At 52.7% G+C, this 6024-nt stretch overlaps 1 protein-coding gene across 1 annotated transcript in view; it reads left to right on the top strand.

Moving 5' to 3' along the window:
* Window positions 1–1538: 1538 nt before the first annotated feature.
* The window catches only part of RREB1 (ras responsive element binding protein 1), a 162898-nt gene continuing 158412 nt past the window's right edge, over window positions 1539–6024 (top strand). The window contains exon 1 of the mRNA XM_055406706.2: window positions 1539–1559. The gene's annotated coding sequence lies outside the window, so the exon portion shown is untranslated. The remainder of the gene's footprint in view (window positions 1560–6024) is intronic.

Below are 6024 nucleotides of genomic sequence, written 5' to 3'. Positions count from 1 at the left end.
TAAGACTGCAATTCCACTGCAGGAGGAACAGGTTCAACTCCTGGTCAGGGAACTAAGATCCCACATGCCTCTCCGAATAGCCAAGAAATAAAAAATAAATTAAAAAGAACTAAATATATTGAATCTAAAAGAAAGAAAGAAAATTGGCCCTGTTGTAACCTGTGGACTCAACCAACCTTGAACAGAAAATGTTTGAGAAAAAAAAATTTCAGAAAGTTCTTGAGCATCCCTGGATTTTGGTATCTGCAGGGGTTCCTGGAACCAACCTCCCTGACACCAAGGGACCACTGTACCGGTCACTCGGGTTTTTTTTTTTGTGCAAAACAGATTTTGTTCACTTAAAAAGTAACTTCCGGGTCCACCTCAGAATCTAACTGTCCAGCTGTCCTCAGTGAGCATGTGAAGCTCTTTAAATTCAGATGGCGTGTAATTAAATCATTCAGCTGGTCGACAGGTAGTTGACTTTCACTTGAAGCCACCCCTTTGCCTCTCAGACAGCCCCACACCCTGAAATGACTCAAGTTCTTAACACCACCATTAAAAGCCTTAGCGCTTTCCAAGCAACAGGCTTGGGCGTAAAGCACAGTAAGTCTACAGTGAGTCAGATGAACTTTGTGAGTCTTGCGGGGACGCTGGAGGATTCGTAAACCTGCTCCTAGCGGAAGGGTGCGGCGGCTGGGGCTCTCCAGGCCGCCCTGCAAGAGTGGAAGGGCCTGGCCCGGGTCAGCCGTCTACATCCTTCCCCATCTCGCCAGTCCGCCCCCAGAGGGGCTGCAGGCCGGGCTTCGGCGTGTCCCACCCCAGACTGGCCCAGGCGTTCCATCTTCCCCCGGTGCCCAAGCTGAGCCCCTCCGAATGTCTGAACTAGATAGCTCCATCTTTCCGAACACGAAGCTGAGGCTGTCGCCGGGTCTCCGGGCTGGCAGGACCGGCCAGGGCCTTGCGCCGTCCTTCGGGAGCGGAACAAACAGCCGCTGACCGCGGAGGCCCGGCGGCCTTCGCCCTCGCCTTGCCGCCCACCTCCCGTCCCGGGTCGGGGGGCGCGTCTCCACCGCCGGCCTCGCTCGGGGCAGGACGGACACTTGGCCACCCTTGCTTCCCCCGGGCGCCGTATCCGCCGCCGAGACGCGGGCAGCCACGGACGGCCCGGCCGCCTCCTCTGTATCCCCCGGGCAGTCTCCATGGCTCCGCCGCCATCCTCCGCCCCCTGCCCCGCGCCGGGTCCAGCGGGGGCGGCGGGGGCGCGCGCGGGCACCCGGCGGTGCCCCCTGTCTTACCCCAGGCCGGCCCCGGCCCGCTCGCCCGCACCCGACCTGCGCCCCGCGGCCCCGGCGCCGCGCAGCCCCCGGCCCGGCGGGGCTCGGGGGAGGGGCGCGGGCTCGCGGAGTCGCCGAGCCGCCCCGCACGCTCAGAAGCTGCAGCCCAGACGGCAGCTTCCCGCCCCCTTCCTGGACCCGGCGGCCCGGACCGCGCCCCGCCCGTCAGCGCCGCCACCTGCCCTGGCCCCCGCCGCCCCGGCCGGCACTCCAGCACCCCTGCCGCGCCCGCGCCGAGCCCAGGTTTCCAGTGGAGTCGGGCTGGGGGCGGGCGCACCCCACCTCGCCGCTCCGCCGGGAGAGGGGCGCCCGTGGGGGGCGGGGGCGGGCAGGAGCCCCTCCTGCAGATCGCTGCGCCCGGCCAGCGCGCTTTTGCACTTTGCAAACCTGGGCAGCTGGGCAGGGGTCGCCCACCGGCCCCCCGCGCCCTCCCGGGGCGAAGCGGGTTTGGCAGAGCGAGAACCGGGCAGCGTTCCCATCCCTTCCCGCTGGGGGTGGGGGTGCGCGGGGGTGCCCGGGCCGGCGGGAGGGGCTCCGATAGGGGTTGAGGTCGCCAACAGGTGCTCTGGAGCCCATGTGACGGGGAGGGGCCGCGCAGGGGAAGCCGCGGTGGGGGTGGAGTGCGGGGGGAGGCGGGCACCCTCCCCCCTACCCTCCCCCTTCCTCCCGGTCCCCTGCAGAGCCCGACTGCGGGTGCCCCCGGCCGCCCGAGGCCTAGGGATTGCTGCTCGCGGGTGGCTCTCCGCCGCGCCGGTGCCCTCAGGCCTGCCCGGGAGGAGGAGGGAGGGCAGGGGGAGGGAGGGATGCGAAAGTGGGTCAGGAATGTAACTGGACGCTGCGCACCCCCACGCACCCCCCGCCATGCGGGCAGCGCCAGCCTTGGAAAGCGAGTCTTGCGCTGTTGTGGTTCCCCGGCATTGCCGGTGGACGGTTACCAGGGGATCCCGAGGGGTGTGCTTCCTTGTGACCCTGGGGGAAGAAAAACCCGGTTGCCTCAGTAACCGAGTTTGGCTTGGATGCGATGATGCAGTGGATGTTTTAGGTGAGCCTGACTGTGCGGAGGCTGCACTTGCCCAAGGGAGTGGACTCACTTGTCTTACTACTGAACCAAGACGTGGAAGGAAAGCTGGAGAGGATGGTGGGCTCTTTGCCCTGCTTCGTGTTTGTGGTTTTCCCGTCTCAAGAGAACGTAAATTCAGCGTTTTTGCGTTTGTTTGCCGTCTCCCAAACACAGGCCCCGGCAGACATAAATTCACCCAAGTTCTTAACAAACGCTCACTTAGTTGCTACAAAGGTTTGAAGTTGATATCTTAGACTTGGAAGGGGCAGGGGACACTGACAGTTTTGTATCTGGGGAAGGCCTGAGAAACGAACATGAAAAGGCCTTTATTAAAATTCCTCAAAGCAGAAGAAGTGAGAGCAGTCCAGTTAAGTTTCCTCTGGAGCTCAGGGGCTCCTCACACCCCAAGCATGTGATCAGGAGACGGAGGACCCAGATTTTAAAGTGATGGGCTTTGCATGCTGGTAACACAAGAAGAGTCAAGAAGAAATAATAGTAAATGAAGAGACCGCAGAGGGGAAGCTTAGCGTTGTGGAGTTTGCAGCCCAAAGTCTTCTTGAGCACCCTTCCAGGGAGTTGTTGCGTTTTTTGTCTCCTACTGGTTTTGTCCCGGGGCCTCAATTACAGAGTGCAGAGTAGGGCTGAAGCAGAGCCCAAAAAGCCATGAAGCTTCAGACTCCCAACAAACTGCTGGAGTTTTATTCAGAAGCCCAAAGGGGTGTGTTACCCTTTAAAGAGATCTTAAGGGCTATCTGAAAAGTTGACTTAGCAACCAATGTAAATTTCTGTATCCCAGGCAATTCGTGATAAAGAAACCTAGAAACCGAGATGCAGTTTGCATTAAAGAGTCCGTATTCATCGGAAGCAAAAACTGATCAGTTTAATTTCTGTAAATTGAATCATACATTTATGTATAAAAGAGGTTATTTTGTAGTGAAAACTTACGGAGATCTAACTATCCCTACTCTATTTTTCTTTTATTTTTTTAACTTCGCTGAGTTTTCTCATCAGTAAAATGGGATTAAGATAATAGTAGGTGGGGGTGATAGACTGGATTTTTTCCATTGCTTTCTAGGTAGAGGATCTTCAGTTCCAAGGACGAAAGTCTTTATTTTTACTTATGATGTTTTCCTGAAATGTAGAACAGCTGAAGTTGGAAAGGAACCAATTCCATACACTAAATAGTCTTGCGTTCTGGAAACTTGAAAAAGCATGATCTTAGATTTTGTCACCTGTTAGCATGATTTCCTTCTGTGTGAGATAATGAGACTTTCAAATCTTGGTGCAAACCGGTGTTGTTGCTATGGAACTGAATTGAAATTTTATGTAGAAAATGAAGTAGCCAACTTCCTCTTTTCTCCCATCCTTTCTCCCCACCCTTCAATTTGTTCTGCATTCATTAAACGTTTCTGTATGGGGTGATCTTCATTTTAGCTATAACTCAGATTTATAAAGCAAGTTGAATTAATGAATAAATATCAGTTAAGAAAGGACTAACAATAGAGTCCTCAGTATTGTGTCTTGGATATTTAAGATATTTGTTAAGTAATTTGGGGGGGGCACTTTTCAAGAAATTGCCTATGTGTAAGCAGATTTTCACATAGATTATTTTGGACAATGCATTTGTAGCAAATGCACCCGCAAAATGTTTTTTTTCAATGAACATATGCTTTAAACATTTTAGCTACCTACTTTGTCTAGAACTATGTTAATTTAAGGCCTGTGGAGATTACAGAGAGGCATATCCATGTTCCTAAAAAGACTCGAGTCTAATATGTCCTATTAGTGGTGACAGCTAGGTGACAAATATAAGAAGTGTAACTATTTAGGGGTTAAATTAAAACACCAGTAAAAAATTATGTGCCTATAGGGGTAAGAAGAGATGACAGATTCACAGATGAAAGTTAAAGTGAGGTGGGAAGTGCAATAATGAGAGACTTAAAGCTTTTTCTTCTTCTGTTTATTCTCTACATGTCAGCAGTGAACGGGTCTCACTTCTTCATGAGAATGAGGGTTTGCTCATTTTCAGGGAGATGCGGCCAGACAGCTAGTGTACAACTAACTGTCGATGAGAAAGCAGTGGTTAAGTGCCAGGGAGGGGCAGAGAGCAGAGGGTGAGAGGGAGGGTAAAAAGGAGCAGACACACCTTACTGAGCAGAGGCTCAGATGTGGCAGGGTGCTGGGTGTGCCCTGGGAGGGTCGCTGTGAGGTGGCAGCCATCAGGAAGTGCTCCCAAGGGAGTAGGTAGAACTTGAACTTGGGCCTTCCAGGATGTGTGCGATTTTTATAGCTGGAGAGAGCAAGGCATTCCTAGTGGGAGAAGGGAGCTAAAGCACGAGGCAGGAGGCTGCAAGGTACATTGGGGGAATTTGACTAGATTAGCTTTGCTGCTGGAGGTTGATGGAGTATGAAACTGTCACTTGAATAATAGGTTAGTATTGTTACTTCCTCAGTGTCCAACTCTTTGTGACCCCACGGACTGTGGCCCGTCAGGCTCCTCTGTCCATGGAATTCTGCAAGCAAGAATACTGGAGTGGGTTGCCATTCCCTTCTCCAGGGGATCTTCCAGACCCAGGGATCAAACCCAGCTCTCTCACATTGTGGGCAGATTCTTTACTGTCTGAGCCACCAGGGAAGCCCCAATATGATAGGTTAGGTTAAGGCCTTTGAATGCCTGGGCCAGGTTTGGTGTTAGGACTCTATCTGCAGGTAGTGGGGAATTGTACCAGGATTTTGAGCAAGGGAAATACATGGTCAGAGTCATCACTGGGGGAAGATTAATCTTGTGAGCTGGGCTGCAGCGGGAGTTTAGTGGCCATGAGGGCCCAGGGCCACGGGGACCTGTGGGCCTGGAGAACAACTGTGTCCTGAGGGCCAGGTGGTAAGGGTGGTGCTTTGTGAGTCGTAACAGGAACAGTGACAGTATTTGGTAATGTTTGGATGTGAACTTGAAGCGTCCAGGATGACCAAGGATTTAAATCTAGATGCCTTAGCAGGTGGTACTATCAACCGAAATTGGAACAGGAAGCCAGTGTTTCAGGTAATTGAAGGGTTGATTTCAGAAGTGGAGTTCGGGGCCTTGATTGGCAGCTGGGTTTAGGTGACTTAGGCAGGGTGGATGGGTCTCGGCTGAAAGTAGAGGCGTGAGTCATCTACATAGAAGTAGGTGATTATTGGTCCCGAGTTTGAACTTGGTGGCAAAGAACACATTTTAGGGAACATTCACCATTAGAACTTATTATATATATTGAGTTGGCCAAAAAGTTAATTCAGGTTTTCACATGCCCACTTTATGGAAAAACCTAAATGAACTTTTTGGCCAACCCAATATATTCCCACATACGTATGTATACATTTCAAAATTCTCCTGGGAATTCCTGGGTGGTCCAATGGTTAGGACTCTGTTAGGGGCACAAACAAGTTCGATCCCTGGGGGAACTAAAATCCTACAAGCCGGGCAGCCCCCCCAAAATTCTCCTTCCTCGTAAAGCACAAGAAGGTAGTCATTTAGCTAGAGCCAGTGTACTGAATCAGCATTGTTGTAACCCAAGTGCCTTACCCAGCAGCTCCCAAACCCGGCTCAACAGATTCAGGGGTCCCAGCCCAGTTCAGTTCAGGCGCTCAGTTGTGTCCAACTCTTTGCAACCC

Source organism: Moschus berezovskii, chromosome 23 (assembly GCF_049115385.1).
Source record: "Moschus berezovskii isolate FMDL1 chromosome 23, NW_MosBer_1.0, whole genome shotgun sequence".
NCBI classification, from domain to species: domain Eukaryota; kingdom Metazoa; phylum Chordata; class Mammalia; order Artiodactyla; family Moschidae; genus Moschus; species Moschus berezovskii.
The sequence above is the reverse complement of the archived record's forward strand: the minus strand, read 5'-3'. Positions and strand labels throughout refer to the sequence as shown.